Raw genomic sequence first — 25,164 nt, 5'->3', positions numbered from 1 at the left:
TAAACTGTAAATGAAATAGAGAAAATTAGTATTATGGGGAAAAGTTAGTAGGATAAGAAAACCAAACTGCCTCCTGTACTACCAGGAATGGTGGCGAATAGTAAAAAGTTAACATTAATTGAACGGTGATATTTAAGTTTCCCCTGTTATTTCTTGTTGTAAGAATAGGGGAGACTGTGACTTTTCACATTCCACTTTGGGTAAATGGTGACTTTTCTATGGAGACCACCATTATTCCAGGTGACTGTGTATGTATAGGCACAGGACAGTGCTGAACTGAAAAGATGAGGCAAAGTAATCCTTAGATATCATAATCTGTTCTGTTCATTCCCAGTTTGAGTGGGACCAGGAGTTCCTCAGGAGAAAGAGGGGCCAATGGTATTCTGTGCCAGAAGCACTGGCATCTTGTTGTCTTCTTTGCAGAGAGCGAACCATGAACTACGGAGGCCGGTGAGAGGATGATTCTGTAGCATCCCCTGCAATGTGAAGTCCGCTCCTCCAGAGCCAGTGGAACAGCATGGGAAAACATTCAGAGAGAATTGTAGGTTGTTTGACCACGCTGGGAGGGCAGGCAGATTTGGGCAATTCTTCTCTTTCTGCTGGAACATAGAGGGGTTGGACATACTATGCAATTACATTTTCAAAGACTGTTACGTCATTTTATCTTCTAACTGTACTGTACACTCTATAGAACTGGGCAACCCATGGAAAATCCACCCAGTTGTGCAGAGTTTGAGGTGTTCATATCCCAAATCTGTTGGTACCCCAGTCTGTCAAGCGTGTATCATGACCTTTAAGATGTTGGAACATTGCAAAGGTGTGATGCCACTGTTTTTAGAAGATGGTAGGACCCATATCTCCTGGAAACGCACCTGTTAAGTGGTCTCTGAAATGCAGTGATGGCATTGGTCCAGTTTTCTAATGGGACAAGTGTTCATTTTGCAAAAAGCTTCTGTTACATATAGCGCTAGCTTGGCAGCCGGTCGTTGCTGCCAGGACTGAGTTTTACAAACATTTCTAAAGTGCCCATCACAGTGCACAGTACAAAGCAACATCTTCCCCCAAATAGGGAGGTTAGTAGTTGTGAGCCTCCGTTAGAGCCAATCTAGCTTGGTTAGGCTTAGAGGAAGGAGCCATAATTGTGGACCACAGCCTGTAAAGACCAAATTTCAGGGTGTTGCGGTTAGTGAGAAGGCTGAACAGAGATGTATTATCTCTTGCTTATAAAGGGCCATGGTCACGCAGGTCTGTCATATGGCAGAGGTGCCCTCTTCTTGCTTCCACAAACTTCACCTTTGTAGTGTACCGTTGAAGGGTTCCTTCTACGTTTCCTCTGTAATTAAGTACGTATCTTCACCCCATCAATGTAGTTTGAGAGGTTGGGATTTTCAAAGTAGATTAAAGAGAATTTGGTGCCCAAGTTGCCTTGAAAGTCACTGGGAGTCAGATGCTGAACTCTACATCTGGTGAGGGAATGATTCCCCCCCCCAAAAAAAATTTGAATTAAAACATTTTTTCCCAAAATCGTGGGAGGGTTTTGTTGAACGGCCAAATATGTGGAAACAAACAACAACAAAAAATTCACAAGCCGCTTCTCCCACCCTCCCAAAAAAGTCAAGAAAAATGTTCTTTTTATCAACATGGTGTAGCTGCTGAACCTTTTTTGTTTTTGTTTCTCTGTGAAAAACTGATTTTTTTCCATGATAATATGAAAGTTTTCAACAAAAATGGAATTTGTTTTCACAAAAATAATCTGTTTAGTCAAAAAAAAAATGGGAAAAGTGCTGATGCCCATAGGCTGTTTTCTGAATCCTAGCTGGAATGCTTTCCAAGTGCAATTGGCATGGAGGGCGTATGGAGAGAGGCAGGCTCCCACACACTAAGGACTGAATGAACCATAAAGAGTCAGATCCCTTCTGCCACTGAAGTCGTGCCTGCAGGTCACGGCTGAGGGACCCAAGATGAGGGCACGGTGTGGAAAGCTTTTGCTGTTGCTGGCTGTTCTCTACCTCCCCCGTACCACAGGGATCTTATTCTCTAGCACTTGTCTCATCTGGCATCTTTTGCTGGCACTAAATTCCTTTAACAAAAATCATTACAAACTGCAGTTGAGATTTTCATAGCTGCTTAATGAATTTGGATGTCCTGTTAAAAACGAATGTAAACTACATATCCAAAGCCACTGGGCAGCTCTGAAAATCCCAGCACACAGATAAAACAACGTATGGGTCTTAGATATGTCTAGGAGCCTGCCCCCTTGTATCTAATCTCCAAGTTACAGGCATTTAACTTCATCTAAATGTCTTCACAATAGACTCTGCTGCACTAGGTTCAGCAAATTCTCTTTTCTTTCACATACCTGTCCTTGTTTCTTCCTTTTTTCATGATCCAGAATTTGTATGGTAACACCTGCACTAGAGTTCTTTAGAAAATGGACGATCTTCCTGTATGTTTTGACAGCACCTAACATTGTAGCAACAAATTAGAGAAAAATTCCAACCAATAGCCTGTGTTTTAAAGCACCACTTTGAGGTATCCCTAAAGTTTCCAGTGCAAGGTTGTTAGACAATGAGCATGTTTACTAAGTGATGTATTTTCACTTGTCACTTAGGGGCTCTTGCTTAAGAGATGTCTCATGTTGCAGCCTGAACGATACCTAAAATAGCCCACTCTTTTGGGACTTCCCTCAGTATCTAGGAGTGGGCAAGGTGTGTTTAAAAATGGAGATTCTGGCTTGGATTCTGCTGGGCTTAGTGCCTTTAAGGCAGACCTATGACATTATTAGAGCTGAATTTTGTGCCGTTTACTTTTTTTTTTGTTTTTTAGAGTGATATTAATGATATTGTTCAAGAAACTCAAGGAGAGAAGTGTGTAAATGCTGTGCTATATGAATATTTTTCCCAGAGCAGTTTTGGTTTACCATGCAAACCTGTAAATATGTACTTACAATTTTAAAAGCACGTCTTTACGTCCCTATTGTAAATGCTCCATTTTTAAAGTTTTATATCTTGTTACTCCACTAAAGATTGCAGCACCCAGCTTGACATTTGCATCAGTCCACCCTGAAACTCCATTACAGTCTGAGCCATGGTAGAAAAATCTCCACACCATCAACAAGAAATGTCCCATTGTTGCAGTAAACTTTTCACCGTTTTCCCTGAAACAACAAAAGAAGATTCTTTGGGGGCAGGGAGTCCATCTTTGCACAACAATTGATTCAGACTCGTAGCATTTCTGTACGATGATGGGGACTTTTCACCTCTGCATATTCAGGAAAATTCACCATTGTTTTCCAGGGCAGAATTTCAATTTTGCAACAACCTTCCACCATGCCTGCTGGTGAAACTCGTGAAATTTTGCCTTTGACCTCCTCCCCACAAAATCACATTCTCCATGAAAATTCAAGGAGGGGGAAAAACCCTCAGGTTTTGCATGTAGAAATTTGCAAGGCTAACACTGGTAGCTCTGCAGCACTCTCATGACACTTGTTTTTAAAATAAAAATGTCAGTATAAACAATGTGAAGATGTGGTGTTACCTGGTGGGGCTTGAGTTGTGAACATTGCTCTGGAAAACTGAAGACTCTGTCTGCCATGTAAAGAAGAAACAATAAACTAATGTGACAAACTGCTGTGTGGGAATGGTTACTGACTTGCCAGCACTTTCAGTCCACCAGGTATGAATCACAGCCATGCAAAAGGAAGGGCTGAAATGGAGTATCCCTTTATTGGTATCTCCTGTAACTGAAATGTGGCCAAAGATTAATTTTTTAATTTTTATTTTGAGGCTGGAGAACGGAGGGAAGAAAACCACTATAAATAAATGAATATTCCCAGTCTAACACTGGGTGTCAGTGGCCCATAGCTGCTAATAATTATGAATACAAAGGGCTGAGTGCTCCCTTTGTGTCACCACCATCTGCCATCTTTTTGCACAAAGCCAAAGCATTACCCAAGCCTCTGTGTTCTTTGGGCCCACCAGCTTTCTCTACTACTGCAGAGAGCAAAGATTGCTGCATTCTCAGGGATGTGCTGACACTCACTATGTGAAGATGTCTAGTGGATGGACCACTGGCCTGGGGCTCAGGAGATCTGAGTTCTATTCCTGGCTCTTGCAGTGACCTGGGGCAAATGATTTCCCCTCTCTTTTCCTTTCCAAACCTTTGTCTGATCTATTTAGACTCTAAGCTCCTTGGGGCAGGGACTCTCTTATGTGTTTGTACAGCACCCAGCACAACAATCTTGGTGGAGGCGTCTATGAACCACCACAATATGTACAAATAATAATGTAAACAGGAGAAAGCTGGTCTGAGAAAAAGGAGGCAGATGAAATAAACCAGAGCATTTTAACGGTGTGTCATCTGGACACAGACTGCAAAAAGTTACTTTACTCGGGGTTAGAGAGTTTGTTAATGGAGAGAAATTTTAATGATCACACAATGCCGGCTCTTGTCAGTGCTCACAACTTTTCCTTCCACTCTGCCGTAGCTCTCCGAGAGTCCCCATTTCCCACTTTCAGGAGATCTCTTTAAACCAGAAAGCTAACTCAAGTTCTTGATCTTTTCAAACCCTCCTTCATCCAACTGTCTGGAGTTAGTCATGTCATCCATGCAAGCTCACTCCTCTCTCCTTTGATTGCCCTCCCTTTTAGACTGGCCTGTTTCCTTTATACTCTCTCTCTCTCTCTCTCTCTGTGTCTATGCAAATATGTCTGATGTTGGTTCCTCAGACCCCTTTCTCCGGGAGTAGTAGGGCTAGGAAAGAAATTCAATGTTACCCATACAGAACATTGTACATGTTCAGAAATGGAACAGAATTCTAAGTCAGCTGTATCCATCCATCCCAGCCAGACTGAGTCTTTATATGCCATTCTTCATCCCCAACGTGTAGTTATTACCTCCTGAAAATGAGCTGTCCAGAGTTAAATGCCACTAGATTGCTAATTGTGATGGTGTTGCTGGAATGTACTTGGATGCTTGAACATGACAAATGGCCTGTGACAATCCATCCACCTTGCCAGTGTTTCCACAATGACGTCTCCTCTCGCCCACACCAAATGTAAATCTCATTATCATACATTATGCAGCTCATGCACTTGGTATCAGAGAAATAGATGTATTCACGGCTTGCATATGATTTTTTAGCTAAGATCAAGGCAAAACTCAAATGAACAGTCAAAGCCAGGCAAAAGGTGTCCTTTACGGGAATCGTGATAATGAACGGTTGGGGCTTATCCAGTTCCCAGTAGACAGGGATCTGCATTACAGAAGAGACATCATTCTAACTGGCACCTTTGCTGGACGTCTCAGCAGAGAAGCCATGAATGAAAGAACCAAAGGGACAGTCAGTGTCACCTAGTGGGGGAGTCCTTCCAAGACAGGGTTTTAGACTCCAGAGATCACAGAGAAAGGGAAGCAAGGCACTGAAGAGTCTGACATAGCTTCCCCAACCCAAGACCACCTGCCATCCAGGTGAGAGAGACTGGGACTCAGAGGAATAGAGAGAAGGGGTGGGATGAAGGGTAGGATTTTTACTGGAACATTTCTCATCTGAATGCATGCTCTGAGGTCTACTTTAGAACTGGATGAAGGTGGGTAGGCTGTGGAAAAGGGTTCCCTGAACCAGTTCATCAAAGAGCTTGGTTTATTTAGCCTAATCAAAAGAAGACTGAGGGGAGATATGATTGCTCTCTACAAATATATCAGAGGAATAAATACCAGGGAGGGAGAGGAATTATTTAAGCTCAGTACCAATGTCGACACAAAACCAAATGGATATAAACTGGCTATCAGGAAGTTTAGACTTGAAACTAGATGAAGGTTTCTAACCATCAGAGGAGTGAAGTTCTGGAACAGCCTTCCAAGGGGAGCAGTGGGAGCAAAAGACACATCTGGCTTCAAGACTAAGCTTGATAAACTTATGGAGGGGATGGTATAATGAGATTGGTCTTTGACTACTAGCGGTAAATATGCCCAAGGGCTTGTGATGGGATGTTAGATGGGGTGGGATCTGAGTTACTACAGAGAATTTGTTCCTGGGTGTCTGGCTGGTGAGTCTTGCTCACATGCTCAGGATTTAGCTGATCGCCATATTTGGGGCCGGGAAGGAATTTTCCTCCAGGGCAGATTGTCAGAGGCCTTGGGGGGGTTTCGCCTTCCTCTGCAGCATGGGGCACGGGTCACTTGCTGGAAGATTCTCTGCACCTTGAAGTCTTTAAACCATCATTTGAGAACTTCAGTGGCTCAGACACAGATTTGATACAGGAGAGGGTGGGTGAGATTCTGTGGCCTGCGTTGTGCAGGAGGTCAGACTAGATTATCATAATGGTCCCTTCTGACCTTAAAGTCTTTGATTCAATCTCTGTTACAGAACAAGCACATTCATTGTTGAGCAAATTAGTGGTTTGAAAAGGAGATTCTATGCCATTCCTTATGGTGCACTGTCTGTATATGGCTAGAAGGTTTATTATGGTTTTTAAAGGCGGGGTGGGAAGGGCTCATTATTAGGGAATTCATTTCAGCAGCATCCTTCATTTTTGGAATAATGGTAGATTTATTGAGCCATTCCACTAGGAGTATTTGAGGGGCCATTTTGAGGATAAAAGCCGTACGCTTTTTCGTTTGACATCCGGAGATTCCTTCATGCCCCATAAGACTGCCTTGTTACTTAAAAGTCACCACTTTATGTTCTTGTTGATTAATCTGTTAGCTCGTTTGAAGCTGCATACCAAAGTCAGTGGGCTGTCTTTTGCCCACAGTCCAGTGTTGAAGCCTTGATGGTTTTTTAAAACCCTAGTTTCAATTAAGTGATGAGCAAAGCCAGACTTCTCTGACCATAAATCTCTCACTGCATGAGAACAGGTCTGAAGTGTTCTTTAGCTGGCTAGCTAGATGTCATTTGCTCTCAGGTGCTGTCCAAGCAGCAGCACTAATCTGCCCTTTGAAAGGAATGAAGACAGGTTTGGTGCTTTGGCTTGTGGAAGAAGCACCTCCACAAAGATAAGGGGGAAAACCCTCTAAATATTACTGTGGCTGCTCTTGTGGCACAACATACGATCACCCACAGCTGCAGTCTCTGGGGGGACAAAAGCTGGAGATGATGAAGCAGCCGCTGAACAAACCCTTGGGGGGGGGCGGAATCTCAGCCATGCCTCTAAGGACAGAGGGGAGAGAGTCTCATAGGAGGGGAGAACCTGTGATGCTAATGTCCAGATAATGTTCCTTGTAGGCTGTGTCTGGAAAACAGCACATGTAAAGGTTAAAAAAATTAAACAAGGAAGACACTTGCAAGTGTCTGGATCCCCTAACAGCTTTCACTACATATTAGACACAGGGCAAGCTCTGAGGGGACAGACTAGAAATAGTGTAAGAGTCAAGCACTAAGTAACATGCTTTCCTTGTTTATGGGGAAGGGAGCCTTTTGCCTGTAGGTCACTGGTTTGACTCTAGCCTAGGTCAGGACCAAAAGTCACTACGAGCTGATGGCTAGTGGCCTATGTGAAACAAGCAGGGGGTGCTCTCAGTCTCTAGCAGACAGCAGTGCATGCACAGGACCCATCACAGCTGGTGCTGTCAGCAGAGAGACCAAGAACAGAATAGCCCCATGAAGACTGAACTATGCCCTCCCTCAGCCCTAGAGATGGTCCCTCCCAGTCAGGGATGAGCTAGCTTGGAAGGGGAGTGTGGCCAGGGTGTCTGCTTGGTTGTAGATGATTAATAAAAGGCAGCACCTGCAGTGGTCAGCTTGTTGAAAGGCAGAGCAGGTGGGAGCAGGCAGGCATTTGGAGACTGGGGCAATTCTTTATATTTAAAACTCAAACTCTACTAAGCTGCTATGATGCCTGCTTTGGAAGAAGGGAAGAATTCCTCTCAAGAGTAAGATCGCCCGGGAATGACTGCCCTTTGCATTTGGAGGCTGAAGTAAATAATTACGCTGGTTCTTCCTCCCAGGTACAAGTTTCCTGTAGGATTTGTTGTGCTGCTCTACTAAGCTGTTAGTCACCTTGACTTTGTAGCATCTTTGTTATGTGGTTGTTAATGAATCTCTCTGTAAAGTCTTTGCTATGCTTTGGTAAATGCTCCATTTGGGAAAGTTTAGGGAGGTTTGTATCATTAAAAAAAAAAGTATGTATTGTGTTTTCATCAGCTATTGGAATCTCCTGCAGAAAGTGTTGGGCCCATCAGAGTTCTTTTCACATAAGAGCAAGTGATAAAAAGGGGGAGAAGTAACCTTTACGGTCCTGCCACTGACCATACAGTGCTGTGCAAGTGAATAGTAGGCTTGAGGCTCCACCGACCAAATAGACTGGAACCTTTTAATGAGCACTTAACTCACTACCAGTTTTTCCCCAACAGGAAGGGAAAGAAATGCACTCCTGTAGGAGGGGCATTCAGCCAGGGCAATGAAGTTAGCATAGTTCTTTTTGGGGTGTAACCTATGAAGGGCCAGATTCTCTGCTGTCCTGGACAATGTGTAGTCACTTGCACCTGTTCTGATCTAGCAGAAATTCCCTTCTACTTTGCCCTTGTTCTGTGCAGCTGTAAATGGCTTTGTATAGTGCAGGGCAGAGGAGAATCTAGCCTAAAATCTCTCAACTCCTTCCTATCCTGTCCAGTTGGGTTTGCATATTGCAGAACTTTTCTAAGCCAGCAGCATGACACAATATTTGTGTTGCAAGGCAAACGTCCCACTGCGATGATTCATCTGCAAAACTTGCTTGCTCTGTTACATGCCACGTTGGGGCTGGTTCAGCAGGCTCTTCTTCCTGCTACAAGAGTCGGTCCACCCGAACTACTGCTGTTTAGCTACTGAACAGAAAACCATGAATGAGGCAGGGCAGTTAAACTTGGGATGGGGAGACCTGGCTTCAATTCCCTGCTCCACCACAGATTTCCTGTATGACTTGAGCAAGTCACGTTGTACCTTGGTTCCCCATCTGCAAAATGGGGATATGCAGATATGCACCCCTAGCTCACAGGGGTGTTGAGTATAAACACATGAGACTGTAGGGTTTTCAGACACCCCAGTATGGGGCCATATAAGAACCTTTGATACTGGCTTTTTTAGATGGCTGAGAAGATGACAATGACATTTTCTTTCAAAGTGCCAGCAAATGAAATCCTTACATGCCAAATTTCCACTCCCCCTTGTAGGGAGGGTGGTATTCACCCTACTAACAAATGCTCCTCTTTATACCTTTACATCCACCTAACCGTGCAGAAACCAAAGCCTCCATCTAGCTGCAAGAGGCAGCTCTCTGTTTTGAGCAGCCTGCAGAACCCTGGCTTATGTGACAAGTAAATCTCTGAATTCTCCAGCCACACACTGACCCTGAATACCTGTCTCCTGAATGTCAGGAGTCTTCAAATACCAAATGCTGGGGCTCAAACCCATCTCGAGTTTGTCTCACAGCAGTTGCTTCATTTAAAAGTGACTTTAGTTATTTTCTTGGAATGTGCCTTATGCTGCTGGCATCAAACAACTCCTTATTCTTCCTGCCAAGAACGACTCTCCTAATGACTTTTCACTGTATTTCCATGCCCCCTTCCTTTTGTTCCTAAACTGTGAGTCATGATGCCTCTATGTCCAGTGCACATGAATCAAATCTTTAAATGTGCAGTCATTCTCCTCATCTGCAATTGAACTTGCTTGGGGCTGCAAACTGAAGGAACAGCAAAAATTCTTTAACACGTTGCCAGTCAATATTTTTCAATAATGATACAATTGCTTGTTTCCCATGTCCTGCTGGTGAATTTCAGTTAAAATCATGAGTTAATTCCTCACTGTTCCATTTAAACTCCTCTTCTTCTGTTCCTGCATCTTCTCCCATAGGGGAGCACTGTGTGGCATAGCACCCAGTTTGTGCAGGGATTCTTCCAGAATGGGGGTGTGTGTGTGTGTGTGTGTGCGCACAGTGAAAAGCATGTTATAATAAAATAATCCATTTTCTTGCTGGAACAGCTCCTTGCATATTGTGCCATCCTGCTCTGACCCGTATATCGAGCCCTCTGCTATATGCTTGTTCTTCCATTCAGGTAACTAAACATGGAAGAAAAACAGGTACCAAGTGGGTTGCATTTATCAAGGCCTGGCCTTATGTGAATTGCTTCCATTCTGCATTCACTTTAGACTTTCTTTGCAATGTGAAGCTTTCTGCAAGATTAGCAAGACTTCTTGACTTCCTGTCAGATCCACTAAGCGTCAGCATGGGGAAAATAAGTTGCTACATCTTCATAAAATGATATTAAGGACCTTGTCAGCAAGGATGATAGTCATTCCAGACAGAGTGCTACTAAAGGTGAAATAGCTGAATTTTCTCTGTCAAATCACCCAGTTCCATAATTACTTGGTATAAAGTTACCAAGTTGCCAGGGATATTCTATCAAGAGAAATATTTCAATGGACAAATCTGTTGACTGGCCAGCCCTGTGTCATTTACAGTGGGGGTTTCCAAGCACACTGTGTTGGCTTAACTCTGCTCCCATTAAAATAGTCACAATACCTTTGCCTTTAATGGGAGCAGAGTCAGGACAGTGCTGAGTGAGAGTGCAAGCTGTATCAGGCAGGGGCTGCCTTCTGTTTGTACATCCCCTAATGCAATGAATTCCTACCCATCACGGGGCTCCCAGGTGCAACTGCAATAACAACTTTGAAAACTGAACCCTTAGTTGATATACAAGTTATAGGGTGGGGATGGGAGGACAGGGGAAATAGTCACTGAGGTCTGCATAGTCATGGGTAGCCACCAGCCTATGAATATTTGAGATACCTATTGCTGTTCCCACCTGCCACCTCCTTAGTCACTTAACACTTGGGGGGGAGAGGGGGGAAGGACGAGGGAGAGAGAGAGAGAGAGAAGCAGATCACATCAATGAGTGGGTGAAGGAAGTTATAACAAGAGGCCAATACAGTGGTATTTAGAAGGCAGAAAAAAGTTGATTGTCTTAATGGTTTATGCTGCTGCTCTGCCTATAGTAACAGAGTGCCTTTTGCATAAAATAGACACAATAGTGAAGTGCCTGGTAGGGTTAGATAGCTCACACTTACATAGAAGATCACTGGTTTCATGCATCACATGGTCCCAAATAGCCTTCATCATTCAGAAAAACAAATCTAACCTTCACTGGGGGAGTGAACCAGGAGGCTCTGCCTTTGGCAGCTTTGTAATTTCAAGGCTGCTCAAGAATATTGCCAAGAGTACTTGTACCCGCCAGTGCAGCCTGGTTTCTACCCCTTCCGTTCAGGCTTAATAGTCTTGACTTCTCAAACTCCTTACTGCACAGTGCACAACCCACAGGGAGCTATTGGCAATAGAAAAGAGCTCACTCCTGCTTTGGCTGCTGTCCACGGCTGGTACTTAGGGAAATCTGCTGCTGTCTGCTTTATTTCTGCTTCAAGGCAGGATCTCGGTACCCCTGTCCTAGCTGCGGTTCACAACATGCCAAGAATAGAAACCCTATTCAAAGTGCCCACAAGACAGAGTAGCTAATGGAAAAGTCAGCCACCATTGATTCATGTTTGTGCTGCCACTTTCAAGGGGAATCCGGTTTGATCTTGCAACAAGAGGAACCATTTACTGGGCTATTTGAAGCGACTAAAAGATTGGAGGAGTGTATCTATTGGGTTTCTGGGAACCGGGCAGGCAGAAGCCCGCCCAATGCTAAAGGATCCCCCCCCCCCAGCCTAAGGGGAGGATCTACAGAACCTCAGAGACCCACTAATTTCAGGGGACAACTAATAAAAGAACAGGGACAGGAGTGCGGGCAAAGGCTCATAGCAGGGTGGTTACCCCCTCCTGCCCTGAGGGGTTTAAAAGCAGCCCTGCAGAGGGCTGCAGCTTTAAAAGCCTGGGCTGATTGGGGGAAAGCAGGCTCAGCTGTGGCCATGCCCCAATCAGGCCCAGCTGGCCCCTATAAGAGGCAATGAGCCAGGAGCTCAGTTAGTCTCCCTCTGCCTGTAGAGGGAGAAGGGCCTGGCTGCAGGGAGCTAGACATAAGGTACCTGAGTGGAGCAGAGCTGGGGAGCTCCAGCCTGGAAAGCCCCAGGCTGCAGCCTAGCAGAAGGCAACAGGTACTGAGGGTTGCAGAGGGCAGCCCAGGGGTAGGCCGAGGCAGCAGGTCCAGACCCAACCTTGCCAGTGATGAGTGGCTGACACTGCAGTCTGCCCCAGGGTGTGGGGCTAGGCAATGACTGGCAGTAGCCTGATACTGAGGCGAGGTGGAGATAGTGGGTGGGGATACTGGGAGGGGGAGACCCTGAGGCTGAAAGGGGTTATTTCCAGGGGTCAGCACCCCAGGTAAATGGGGCACTGGGGTCCAGGGAGGGACACGGGGGCCAGAGGCCAGGCAGATCACCGGCCTGCAGAGGGTGCTCCAGAGCTGGAAGAGCTAATTCCCAGAACATACCAGCAGGAGGCGCCGCAGGGGTGAGTCCGCACGTCTACCCGGAATCTTCAAAACAACAAAAATCAACTCTCAAATCTCCCTACATGTACAATTCACCGTAAGTGCTAGAATAACCCCTCTCCAGCACTGGCACAATGGCAGCTAGTAACGTATGTTGGGGATCCTATAAAACGTACATCGTTACAATGTTGTGACGCATGTAACAGAAATTCTCCCAAGACTATAGGATATCTCAGATGAATGACAAAGCATTTTACAACTTGAATGAAGTTAAGAGTAGCTTTAAGGCACTAAACCGGGATTTGAGAGAACTGGATTCAATTCCTGGCTCTGTCACTGTGACCTTGGGCAAGTCACATAATTGGCTTCTGTTTCCCAGCTGTTGTTGGCCCCATTTTATGTAATTTGCAATTATCCATCTATGCTGCAATGCCTACAAAACACTGGCCAGTGATTAGGTAGCTGGTGCTCTTCCTCCATCCATCATTACTCTCATTGTTGCCTTGTGCTCCCCCTGTCTGTTAATTGCACCAGCCTCTAATCTCTTGTTTCAGATTGCAAGTCATCTGGGGCAGTAACCATCTTTCTCTGGGTGTACCGAGTATCTAGCACAATGGGGTCCTGATCCTGGAGCACTCCATAGCCTCTAGGTATTACTGGAATACAAATAACAATCCTTCTATGGTCTGTCTATCATAGATACTTAGCTGGCCATCACTCTACATTTCACAATCTCGAATGTAGTTATCCTCACAATACCCCTGGGAGGTAGGAAAATATTATCTCAATTTTACAGATGGGAGAAAGGCAAAGGCCCTGATCCTCACAGGTATTTAGGTCCCTGTCTTTCATTGAAATTAATATGAGAACTAGGGGCCACCAAATGAAATTAATAGGTAGCAGGTTTAAAACAAACAAAAGGGAGTATTTTTTTCACACAATGCACAGTCAACCTGTGGAACTCCTTGCCAGAGGATGTTGTGAAGGCCAAGACTATAACAGGGTTCACAAAAGAACTAGATACATTCATGGAGGATAGGTCCATCAATGGTTATTAGCCAGGATGGGAGGGGATGATGTCCCTAGCCTCTGTTTGCCAGAAACTGGGAATGGACGATGGGATGGATCACTTGATGATTGCCTGTTCTGTTCATTCCCTCTGGGGCATCTGGCATTGGCCACTGTCGGAAGACAGGATACTGGGCTAGATGGACCTTTGATCTGACCCAGTATGACCGCTCTTATGGGAGTTAAGTGCCAAAATAGCTTTGAGGATCTGGGCTTAAGTGACTTGCCCATAGTCCCACAGAAAGTCTGTGGCAGAGCACGGAATTGAATCCTGGTCTCTCATGCTGCACTTAACCATTGGATGATCTTTCCCCTCAAAGGGCATATTCTGCAAATATTTATTATGAGGGGCTACAGCGGTAGGCACAGTAGAAACCCTATAAAAAAGGAATCAAGCCAAGCAAGTTTATGGAAAATAGACTGTCTTTAGGAAAAATGAGTTGTGCAGTTTGGTAGAATAATTCACTAGCACAAACAGAGTATGGGATCGGTAACCTGCCCTGGAGATTTTTTGGTCCCCCTTGTGCTGTTCGAGTACCTTGATTCTCTTCATAGTTTGCTGCCGGTTGTGCTTTACAGTTCTAGTTTTTGCAAGCATGGTATCTGAATGCACTTTATCAGGGGCCCCTTCATTTTGTATAGTGGCTCTCAGTCACCGGAGTTAGTCCACTGCTCTGTGTTTATTGATTAAGTAGATGAGTGGAACGAGGGGTTTCCCACCTGAGTAAGTGAACTGCTGTGTGTGGAGGGTGAGAAAACATAGGCATTTTTAATTCTCCTAATTTTGCTGGTGCTCCCTGGCTTGGGGAGAAATTGTGTGTGGGGGGGGGGAGGGAGATGATGTACCCCCTCTGAGCAGCCCCCCCCCCAAGCCCATTGGCAAGGATTGGAGATTTGGTCCTGAGAACTAGTAGGCTGAAGGAGCAATACTCTTCATGAAAAGCAAGAAATTCATGCAGGCTGCTCCCAATATCTACTGTTTATGAAGAATAACGTGTCATAGTATGCACAGAAGAGCTCCATCAGTATTCGTTAGTACAGTGAAAATATGCAAGCAGTGAAAGCCCAACAGGGCATGAACAATTTGCTTATAAAAATTAAAGGAAAACCTTGGCATTTGCAGATCCACTTATCTGAATAAAGAGTCAATTAGTCAAAGTTCATTGATCACGGCTTTTGATATTCCTCTAGCCAGGCACATAGAGCTGAACTCCAAAAAGCCTTCAGAGTAGCGATCATAAATCAGAGTCCAGACACCAGGGCTCTTTCAAATAGCAAAAATAGATATGTGCAAAAGCAGCAGGTTGAAAGATGCATGAGCATAGGAGGTGAGCTGGCTCAAGTGCATTTCTTATTAGTGAAATTGCTATAAAACAGGGAGATTGCCAGTGAGGCAAACATCTTTCCATCCCACCTTCTCATGAACCCTACTTACCATTTTTCAGCCATCTCCACTATGAGGTTTGATCGGAAAGATTTCATGTTCTTTGAGAACTAAAATCTTTTTTTTCCTCCCTTATCCACCACTTTTCATTTTGCCACTGAAAGTGTGTATGCATGTGTATCCCATACCCGTTGCTGAAAAACCAATGCAACCTTCAAATGTTTCACTTTATCAATTAGAAAAAAAAATAAACTTGAGAAAAGGCCAACTTTATCAAAATTCTGAATGAAGATTTGTAGCATTTTTGCATCCTGGTCTCCAACACTTCCATGTATTCCAGTAGTTCCCAAACTGGGGTTTGCAAAATGTTACAGGGGGTTCTCGGGGGGAGGGGGACTTCCCTAATGGCAGATAGAGCTGTCCCTAGGGACACTGGGCAGCACAGAGACGGAAACCTGGAGCTCCTGGACTTCCAAGAGCTAAGCAAATCAAAGCAAGCCTATCTATCACACTGAGGAGATTTAAACTTCAAGACTCCTTGTAAGAAATGGAAAGGGAGGTGGATATTTTTTGCTGTTTTTAAAATTAAATAGGCAGCTAGTATTTTTTTTAAATTATTATGAAGAACAAGTTCAAGCTTTGTTGTAATGTGTGTTGTTTGCCTGGACTGCTCAAGACCTGAATGCTTGTGTAGGAGGAACTCTTTGAGTTGGCTTCTTAAATACCTTCATGCTGTTTCACATCTGATACTCCTTGATGAAACCTAGGAGCCTTGTCTGATAACAGGCTTATTCAAGGTGATACAAGCTACGAAAGTGAGATCTTGGCAGAGTGTTGCCGTTTTCATAATGTAATAAAAATACTGTAATGATAAATAATAATATCAGGGGGTAGCCGTGTTAGTCTGTTTCCACAAAAACAAGGAGTCTGGTGGCACCTTAAAGACTAACAGATTTATTTGGGCATAAGCTTTCGTGGGTAAAAAAACACACTTCTTCAGATGCATAGAGTGAAAGTTACAGATGCAGGCATTATATAATGACACATCTGTAGGGAAGGGAGTACCTCACAAGTGGAGAACCAGTGTTAACAGGGCCAATAATTAAATAGTGTGTAATAAGCATGTCATAAAAACAGATTTTATATTTGTTTCCAAGATCACTGTGTTTGTAATTTATACTCAAGTAAAGGAGAAAATCCCTGGAAATATTCATTTTTAGAAGGGGGTTCTTGACATTTTAGTGAAAGGGTTCGCAGGTTGTTAAAGTTGGGGAGCCACCGATGTAGTCTGATGCTCTGCAATAAGCTCCCTGCATGTTGCAGAATGAACCCTTTCCATTTGCACCAAAAGGCAAAACCTTAATTCTATCTGAGCTTCAAGTTAAGGTTTTTCTGGATGAGGACCCATTTACCCCGAGGATTTGGGGTGGATGTTTTACCAGTAGAGCTACACAGAAGGGGATCACTAGAGTTAGGAGCGTACACCTGGACCCTACTTGCACTGGTTCGGCTAGCCCAGTTTGAGAGTCACTTGTTTAGTGTGGGCATGTGGCACCAGTGTAGGGGCTTTCAAAGGGTTAGCGTCCCTGATGGCAGTGGAACTGCTTGTGTGCCTACAGTGAAGCATGTGCTAGAGTTGGGTGAAATACTTTGGATTTAATAGTTTATTTGCCAGAAAATGCAGTTTGGTATTGACTGAAACTACTTGCAAATTTTTTGACACATTTGTCTAATAGTTTTGGACAAAAAATAAATCACTTTTTTACTAGATTCACAGGGGGACTTCAGTGCCATTCGTGAAACCACGAGAGGAGGAGGAGGAGCCAGTACCCTCCTTCCTCTCCTCCCCGGCAATATCCTACAGCCCTGTGGTTACAGCACTCCCTTACTATATGGGACGACTAGGGGTTGAGCCCCTCCGTCCATGATTGAGAGCAGGGACATTAACTTGGCTATAGGGCTAAAGACAGCACTACTGTCACCTATTTCTATGGTGGTTTTGTGAGTCATAAAAGTCCAGTCCCCTGTACTCAAGGCAGGACTAAGTATTATCTAGAGTAGATCATCCCTGACAGGTGTTTGTCCAACCTGCTCTTAAAAATCCCCAGTGATGGAAATCCCACCACCTCCCTAGGCAATTTATTCCAGTGCTTAACCACTCTGACAGTTAGGAAATTTTTCCTAGAAGAACAATTTTTGTCCCTTCTCCATGTAACAACCTTTTATGTACTTGAAAACTGTTATGTCCCCTCTCAGTCTTCTCTTCTCCCGACTAAACAAACTCATTTTTTTTCCCAATCTTCCTTCGTAGGTCATGTTTTCTAGACCTTTAATCATTTTTATTGCTGTTCTCTGGACCCTCTCCAATTTATCCACATCTTTCCTGAAATGTGGCGCCCAGAACTGAACACAATACTCCAGCTGAGTCCCAGTCAGCACAGAGTGGAGCAGAAGAATGACTTCTCGTGTCTTGCTTACAACACTCCTGCTAATACATCCCAGAATGATGTTTGCTTTTTTTGCAATAGCGTCACACTGTGGACTCATATTTAGCTTGTGATCCACTATGACCCCTAGATCCCTTTTTGCAATGCTCCTTCCTAGGCAGCCATTTCCCATTGTGTATGTGTGCAACTGATTGTTCCTTCCTAAGTGGAGCACTTTGCATTTGTTCTTATTTAATTTCATCCTATTTACTCCAGACCATTTCTCCAGTTTGTCCAGATCATTTTGAATTTTAATCCTATCCTCCAATGCACTTGCAACCCCTCCCAGCTTGTTATCATCTGCAAACTTTATAAGTGGACTCTCTGTTCCATTATATAAATAATTGAAGAAGATATTGAACAGGACTGGACCCAGAACCAATCCCTGTGGGATCCCACTCGATATGCCCTTCCAGCATGACTGTGAACCACTGATATCTAGTCTGTGGGAATGATTTTTCCAACCAGTTATGCACCCACCTTATAGTAGCTCCATCTAGGTTGTATTTCCCTAGTTTGTTTATGACTGTGACTAAAGGAATGACTTTTCTCAATTTCCTTTGCTGTTAATAAAAAAAAAAATGAAAACATACCAAATCAAAATATTTTTTGCGTTTTCACTGAGCACCGAAAACAAACAAACAAATGTTTGGCATTAACCAGCACACTGACAAGTCAACAATTTACACAGCTCTCGCAGGCTTGCAGGGCTCAGCATCTGGAAGCACTGAGACCATCGAATGGGAGGAGCTTGTCTTCTAACATTCAGTTGCTGAAGTTTGGAAACTTTTCACTGCTTAGCTAAGCAAAAAGATTGTCAAAATCAGGATGGGGGAACCCCATGGGGTTTGGAAATAGCAACCCTCCCGAGCTGTTTCTGAAGGACATAAAACATGCTTGTAAATGCTTGAAAATTCTTGTTATGCGTGGGGCAACTGGTTTCAGTAGTTATTTTAAGACAGTTTTCTAGATTCAGGGATGTCATTGCTCTATATTGGGGATTGATGTACCCCGAAAGCTTGGTGCACTCAAATGGACGCAATGTGTACATACAGCACACAAAATGAGGGGAGGGGGTGTATGTAACTACCCATGCTCAAATTACATTAAAAAAGTATTACAGTTACAAAGTCAAGCACACCAAAGTTAGGAAAAACCAAAATTAGGGTTTGTGCAACTTTAATACTGATGCACATACACCCCTTGTGTTACGATAGCTTTAACGACACGCTTACATACTGTTTTTCACACAGGACCCTTGTCCCATTCAGTGTACAGAATGGACCTGCTCTAGGGATGAAAGCAGGAGGGGGGGGGCAGTGGGACCCCCTGCTTCATTTGCTGTGGAAGCTGGAAGATGAACAATGGCTGAGGGACTGTAGGAAGAGAAAGGAGAGTCTCAAGTTTAAAACTGTTGAATGCTGTGCTGGAGAACTGGCATCCGTCCCTGTATCTGCCACACAGTTACTGTGTGTTGCTAGGCAAGTCACTTAAGCCAAACTTTTCAGAGGTTGTCACTAATAGTGTACTCCTTGCTTTCTGGGTGCCTGGTGCGAGATCTTGGGGCGGGGGGGCATTCATAGCTGCAGCTGAAACCAATGGGAACTGTGCGTTTAGTGCTGAGCTTCAGTTCCCCAGCTGTAGCTTGGGGATTGGCCCTTATCGTGCAGGCGTGTTGTAAAATTACATTAATCTTTGTGAAGACTCAGATGCTCTAGTGCTGAGCACCACAGAAGAGCCCAGGGGGAAATGAATCCTTCTGTCTTCTTAGCAGAATTTGAAGTGTGTGCAGTGAATAACACCCAGGGTCAGATGCTGCACAAGAAATATAAAATATTGACTAGCTGCTTGTTCAATGAGCATGCTCTATTCTGTGCACTGGATAAGGCAGGGGTCCTGGAGGGGAAAAACTTATTTGATCACGTAACTAAAGACTCTATCATTTTAATACAGGGGTGGCCAACCTGCGCCTGAGAAGGAGCCAGAATTTACTAAAGAGAGACTGCTGAACTTGAATATGCAAATTAGATGCAATTAACTTAGGTTTGAACAGAGACTGGGAATGATTGGGCCTATTTCTGAATCTATTTCCCCATGTTAAGTATCCTCACACCTTCTATGGGTCATCTGATTATCACTTCAAAAGTTTTTTTTTCTCCTGTTGATCATAGCTCATCTCAATTGATTGGCCTCTTACAGTTGATATGGCTACTTCCACCTGTATGTTTCCATCTATGCATCCGATGAAGTGGGCTGTAGCCCACGAAAGCCTATGCTCAAATAAATGTTAGTCTCTAAGGTGTCACAAGTATTTCTGTTCTTTTTGCGGATACAGACTAACGCGGCTGCTACTCTGAAACCTGTCATTGTCAAAGAGCCACAGTAACAGGTCAGCAACCCCCTGTCAGCTCCCCCTGCCCCAGTGTCTCCCACCTGCCAGAAGCACCACCGATCAGCACCTAACCCTCCATCTTGTGCCTCCCACCTGCTGTGATCAGCTGTTTTGTCTTGTGGTGTGCAGGATGCTCGGGGGTGGGGTGTGTGGGGAGGAAGGGTGTGGCAGACTCAGGGGAAGGGGCGGAGGCCATGGGGGGAAGAAATGGAGTGGGGCTGGGACCTGGGGCAGAGTGAGCACCCTGCAGCACATTGGAAAGTTGGTGCCTGTAGCTCCAGTTCTGGAGGTGGTGCCTAGACCAGAAGCTGCATATTAACTTCTAAAGATCCGCATGTGGCTCCGGAGCCTCACATTGGCCATCCCTGATTTAGTGCATCTGCATGGGGGGATGAATTAAGATTGCACAGGGAAGGCAAAAGGCACCTACCTGCCATAAAAGCCACCCTCCTGCCAAATTTGAAGTCCCCTGAGCTAAAGTGTAGTGATACTAAAGCTAATCAAAGAAAAGGCCACCAGCATTTTTTTCACATTGGGCAAAACAATGTATGTTTTCCTTAGCTTTGGTCACCGAAACAGCTGAACCACGGCCTTTTAATGAGTTGGGCAGGTAACCGCCCTTTGTGCCTTTGAAAAATTTCCCCTCTGTATTTTCTCTTCTCCCACCACCTTCCTCTGTCCCATTTGTCCCTGGTAGTTTTATTAAATTCCACCCCCATCTGCTACTGTTTATTTTCAGTCTTTTTTTTTCAAATGCATGGCCTTTATAGAGCAGCCCTAATACATCTCTCCTAATTAATGTCCAAGGTGAGCTGAACTCTTGAATCCACAATATTCAAATAGATTCAGAATTAAGCCAAACTCGTTCTAAATTCAGAGCACCTACCAAGTCATTAGCAGAGGTGATCTGAGGGGTAAGAGTGTTTCTGACAGGCTTTATAGTGTCAGCAAGAGACCAATAAAAACAGAAGTGAAATTTACACCTTGGTCCTTGAGCAGAATTTACCATTTGAAGCAGTAGGCTCCTTGCTCCAGTTTATGGTTCCATGCAGTGAAGTTGTGGGAGGTAGTGAGATGCAGCCTGTTTCAGTAATTATGTGTTTGCCTCAAAATGCATAACGGGGGTGGTAGAATGCCTGAAATCTACTCTAGCCGCAGCTGGAAGACATACTCCCTGCTACTAAAAAATAATCAAAACATTTACACCTTTATACTATGTGGAGCTTTCAGTACACTTTCGCACACACTAATTAAACCTCACCTCCGTTGCTAAGATGTTAATACAGATATTGTACAGAGGGGGGATCTGAGGCACTGGGTGACTGATGTCCTGATTTTATAGGGACAGTCCCAATATTTGGGGCTTTGTCTTGTATAGGCACCTGTTACCCCCAGCCCTGATTTTTTGCACTTGCTGTCTGGTCACCCTTGCTCTGAGGGATGGAACCTCCTAAGCTTATGCTGAATTGAGAACAGAACCCTTGAGCCATCAGGGGCGTGGGAAAAGTTCAGGCAGCTGTAATGAAACCTATAGCTCACAGGAATGTCACTGAAAAAACATTACTCCTTTATAGGGCCATCCAAGCCCTGTGATATACATCTCTACAGAGCAAAATGCACTTGCATTATCTTACCCTGCTTGTGACTGGAATCTTAGGGGAGCCAACTAAGGTCACTCAGTTAGGGTGAACTGCAAAGAATGGGGCAGACAATCCCCACAGCTGGTGGATATTCCAATACTTGGATTTACCAAGCCAGCACCAAAACAGCTTCTATAACACCTCACTGATTATCCAGAAGCCAACAACACAGTTCCCTTAAAGTAACCCAGCCTCAGGCCTCCCTCAGATACCCAAGTCAAATATGATGAGGATTTCTGACCATCTTATTCATCATATAAAAAGGTTCTACCAATCCCAAAGGATCAGACACATTACCTCCCAGGTTAATGAATATTCCAGATCTTAGCCAAATATATGCTTACAGCCAATTCTTATTAACTAAACTAAAAATTATTAAAAAAAAGAAGAGTATGGTTAAAAGATCAGTATACATACAGACATGAGTCAATCTTGAGATTCAGATTCATAGCAGAGATGGGAGCTTTGTAGTTGCAAAGAGTTCTTTAAGAAATAGTCCATAGGTTATAGTCCAATGTTAGTATTCAGGGTGGTCCACTCAGGACTGGGATCTCAGTCTTTGTGGCTTAGGCTTCCCTGCATGAAACCTCAAGCAGGTTTCAGATGACAGGATCAGGGTCCAAGCCATTTTTTATACAGTTTCAGACTCCTTTGGTGAACAATAGGCACTCATTTCCTAAGCATCACCAGTAATTATTCACACAGATTTTCCCACCATTCGCAGATGATTTGCTATACATCTCAAAGAGGGGTGAATACAGCAATATCCTATGTTTACAGTTGATTTAAATGTTAAGATGGTCTTTTGATATCTGAATTAACAGAATACAGCATAGACAGGGATTACATTGTTGACCACTACCAATATACATGTAAATACACAAAACCACAAACATTACCTATGCATATGTTGAATTTGAGTCATTTATCCTGCAGGATGTTTAACCCTTTCTGGTCACGTGCCACACTGCTGTTCTGAATAAAGATGCTGTACCTCCAGACCCTGCCACACTGCTTTCAGCATGTCCCTGGTGCCTGTCTGGGCAAGGAGGAAGTTGATGTAGTGAATGTCCCCTGGTTTCCAATCAACGTGCAGTACAGATCTCATTGTGTTTGTGATGAGTTTCAGAGCCATGTACTGACTATATCTGATTACTGTAAGCTGCAAACAATGATGTTAAATGAAGCACAGCTGCCCAGCTTGCAAGGAGCGTGATGGTGTGTATATACACACAGTACACCACACATGAACATTAAGCTCTGCTCCTTAGAGAATGGAATATGGTGGCAGGACTGCTGTCTTCCCCACTTCTGCTGCCCCAAGGCACACACCAGAAATCGAAACAACAACAAGATGTTAGCCTGTGTATCTGAACACTGCTGTCATGATCTGCCCCTTTCTGGGCCCGCACCTTGTTCCACAATGGTGTCTGTGGGTGCCAGTACAGTCCTCTTACGCCTCTAAGGGCAGGGGTGGCTCCAGGCACCAGCACGCCAAGTGCGTGCCTGGGGTGGCAAGCCACAGGGGACGCTCTGCCGGTCGCCGCGAGGGCGGCAGGGAGGTTGCCTTTGGCGGCATGCCTGCGGAAGGTCCGCTGGTCCCGCAGCTTCGACGGGCCTCCCGCAGGTGTGCCGCCGAATCCACGGGACCGGGGACCTCCTGCAGGCAAGCTGCTGCAGGCAGCCTGCCTGCCGTGCTTGGGGTGGCAAAATACCTAGAGCCACCCCTGTCTAAGGGTGTGTCTGCACTGCACCATAAGCTGGACTCTGACTCAGCCCCCCTTCTGCATGCACATAAATCAGTCTGACTTGGGTCAGCAAGAACTCAGGATGCCTGGTCTACACTGGGTGGGGGGGTTTCGATCTAAGGTACGCAACTTCAGCTACGCGAATAGTGTAGCTGAAGTTGAAGTACCTTAGTTCGAATTACTTACCCGTCCTCACGGCGCGGGATCGATGTCTGCGGCTCCCCCGTTGACTCCACCACCGCTGTTTGCGGTGGTGGAGTTCCGGAGTCGATGGGAGCACGTTCGGAGTTCGATATATCGCGTCTAGATGAGACGCGATATATCGAACTCCGAGAAATCGATTGCTACCTGCCGATATGGCGGGTAGTGAAGATGTACCTTCCAAGCTTCCAAACCAACAGTCTGGGTGCAGCTTCCATCCAGCATCCTAGCCTGCTGCAGAATATGTTCTTTTATCTTTATCCAACAACATACCCCATCATACAAACTGGGTTAACACCACCTCTAACAATCTCTCGTATCCTACAATTTCAACTTAACATAGTCCCTTCTTGTCCTGAGAGGAATCTCTTCCAGATTCACCCCACCTCCCACCCAGCTCTTACTACATGCACCATAAGTGCTTCTTAAACTCTTTTGTCTTGCTTTTCATTGACTTTGGAGCCATTAGGGTGAATTACACCTTTTTAAGAGATAAAGGGAGGGCAAAACCCCCACAAAATTTTCTTGTGTATTTTTCTACATTAAAAATCTGAAATTTGTTCAAATATGAAAATTTAACCCAATACTTAAAAAAAAAAAAGGAGGGGGCTTAGGGGAAAAATAAAGTTTTGCGGTTGTATTTTGAGCAGTTTGATTCCCATTTTGAAGAAGGGGAAACTGAGGCACAGAACAGTCAAGTGGTCCACCCAAGGTCTCCCCAAACAGCCTGGCCCATGCCCCCTATCCGCCCCCTGACTTCCCCCCGAGAACCCCCAACCCATCCAACCCCCCTTGCTCCTTGTCCCCTGACTGCCCTCCCGGGACCCCAAACCCTATCCAATCCCCCCTGCTCCCTGTCCCCTGACTGCCCTGCCCCCTATCCACACCCCTGCCCCCCAACAGGCTCCCTGGGACTCCCACGTCTATCCAACAGCCCCCTGTCCCCTGACTCTCCTCCGGGACCCCCTGCCCTTTATCCAACCCCCCTGCTCCCTGCCCCCTTACCATGCTGCTCAGAGCACCAGGACTGGCAGCCGCACTACCCGGCTGGAGCCAGCCACGCCGCCGTGCAGTCTAGAGCACCGGGGCAGGCCGGCGGCTCTCACAGCCGCGCTGCCCGGCAGGAGCTCGCAGCCCCACCGCCCAGGGTGCTGGCGGCTCGGCGAGATGATGCTGCGGGGGAAGGGGGACAGCAGGGGAGGGGCTGGGGGAGCCTCCCCTGCCGGGAGCTCAAGGGCCGGGCAGGACGGTCCCGTGGGGCGGAGGTGCCCGCGGGCCGTAGTTTGCCCACCTCTGGTTTAGCTGCTTGTGGCTGTATCAGGGAGGATGGTGCTGGGACGAGGGGACAGGAAGAGGTGGCAGGGAGTGAGGATCCAGGAGCCTCTGGAGTTGTTGGGGGGGGCAGGGCAAAAGGGGCCACTGTCTCCAGGCTGCAAAGGAAGGTTCCGGCGGGTTCTACCTGCTTCCAGGCCCTCCGGGTCCTGCTCCCTGTCCGGACCCTGCAGTGACTATTCCAGTCCCTCTGGTTCCCACTCTCTCATCACACTCCCCTCTCCCTGAGCCTGTGAGTTTACAATATTTCCATCCTGGGGGTGCCAGCCGTCTGCCTCCCCTCTCCTTGGAGCGTAGGGTTGCCACCTTTCTAATTGCTGGTAACCAAACCCCTGAGACCTTGCCCCACCTCTTCACCCCACAGCCCTGCCCCCATCGCTCATTCCTCTGCGCCCCCCCCCCCATCGCTCCCTGGAGCCTCTCCATCTTTCTTCCCTCCCCCACCCCCACCAGGGTGCTAGAATAATTTGTACGGTGTGGGAGCTGAGAGCCATTGAACCGAACTGTAAAG

General features: G+C 45.5%; 2 protein-coding genes and 1 long non-coding RNA gene across 16 annotated transcripts in view; 2 read left to right on the top strand and 1 right to left on the bottom strand.

The window, feature by feature from the left end:
• The window catches only part of PRDM2 (PR/SET domain 2), a 126,453-nt gene extending 122,827 nt beyond the window's left edge, over window positions 1-3,626 (top strand). For 9 of the 10 annotated variants that reach the window (XM_039508700.1, XM_039508702.1, XM_039508701.1 and 6 more), the window contains one exon: window positions 424-3,626. The gene's annotated coding sequence lies outside the window, so the exon portion shown is untranslated. The remainder of the gene's footprint in view (window positions 1-423) is intronic. The other variant, XR_005590301.1, reaches the window with a different exon arrangement.
• Window positions 497-24,686, bottom strand: LOC120387711. Of its 2 annotated transcripts, XR_005590303.1 has the most exons (6): window positions 24,327-24,686; window positions 22,272-22,411; window positions 3,538-3,587; window positions 2,948-3,157; window positions 2,360-2,463; window positions 497-596 (listed from the first exon to the last, which is right to left on the bottom strand). It is a non-coding gene; the product is annotated as an uncharacterized LOC120387711 (long non-coding RNA). The 2 variants fall into 2 exon arrangements; XR_005590304.1 differs by lacking the exon at window positions 3,538-3,587.
• The window catches only part of KAZN (kazrin, periplakin interacting protein), a 725,211-nt gene continuing 707,838 nt past the window's right edge, over window positions 7,792-25,164 (top strand). For 3 of the 4 annotated variants that reach the window (XM_039508723.1, XM_039508720.1, XM_039508722.1), the window contains exon 1: window positions 7,792-7,947. The gene's annotated coding sequence lies outside the window, so the exon portion shown is untranslated. The remainder of the gene's footprint in view (window positions 7,948-25,164) is intronic. The other variant, XM_039508733.1, reaches the window with a different exon arrangement.

Source organism: Mauremys reevesii, linkage group 21 (genome assembly GCF_016161935.1).
Source record: "Mauremys reevesii isolate NIE-2019 linkage group 21, ASM1616193v1, whole genome shotgun sequence".
NCBI classification, from domain to species: domain Eukaryota; kingdom Metazoa; phylum Chordata; order Testudines; family Geoemydidae; genus Mauremys; species Mauremys reevesii.
This window is presented reverse-complemented; position numbering and strand designations above follow the sequence as displayed.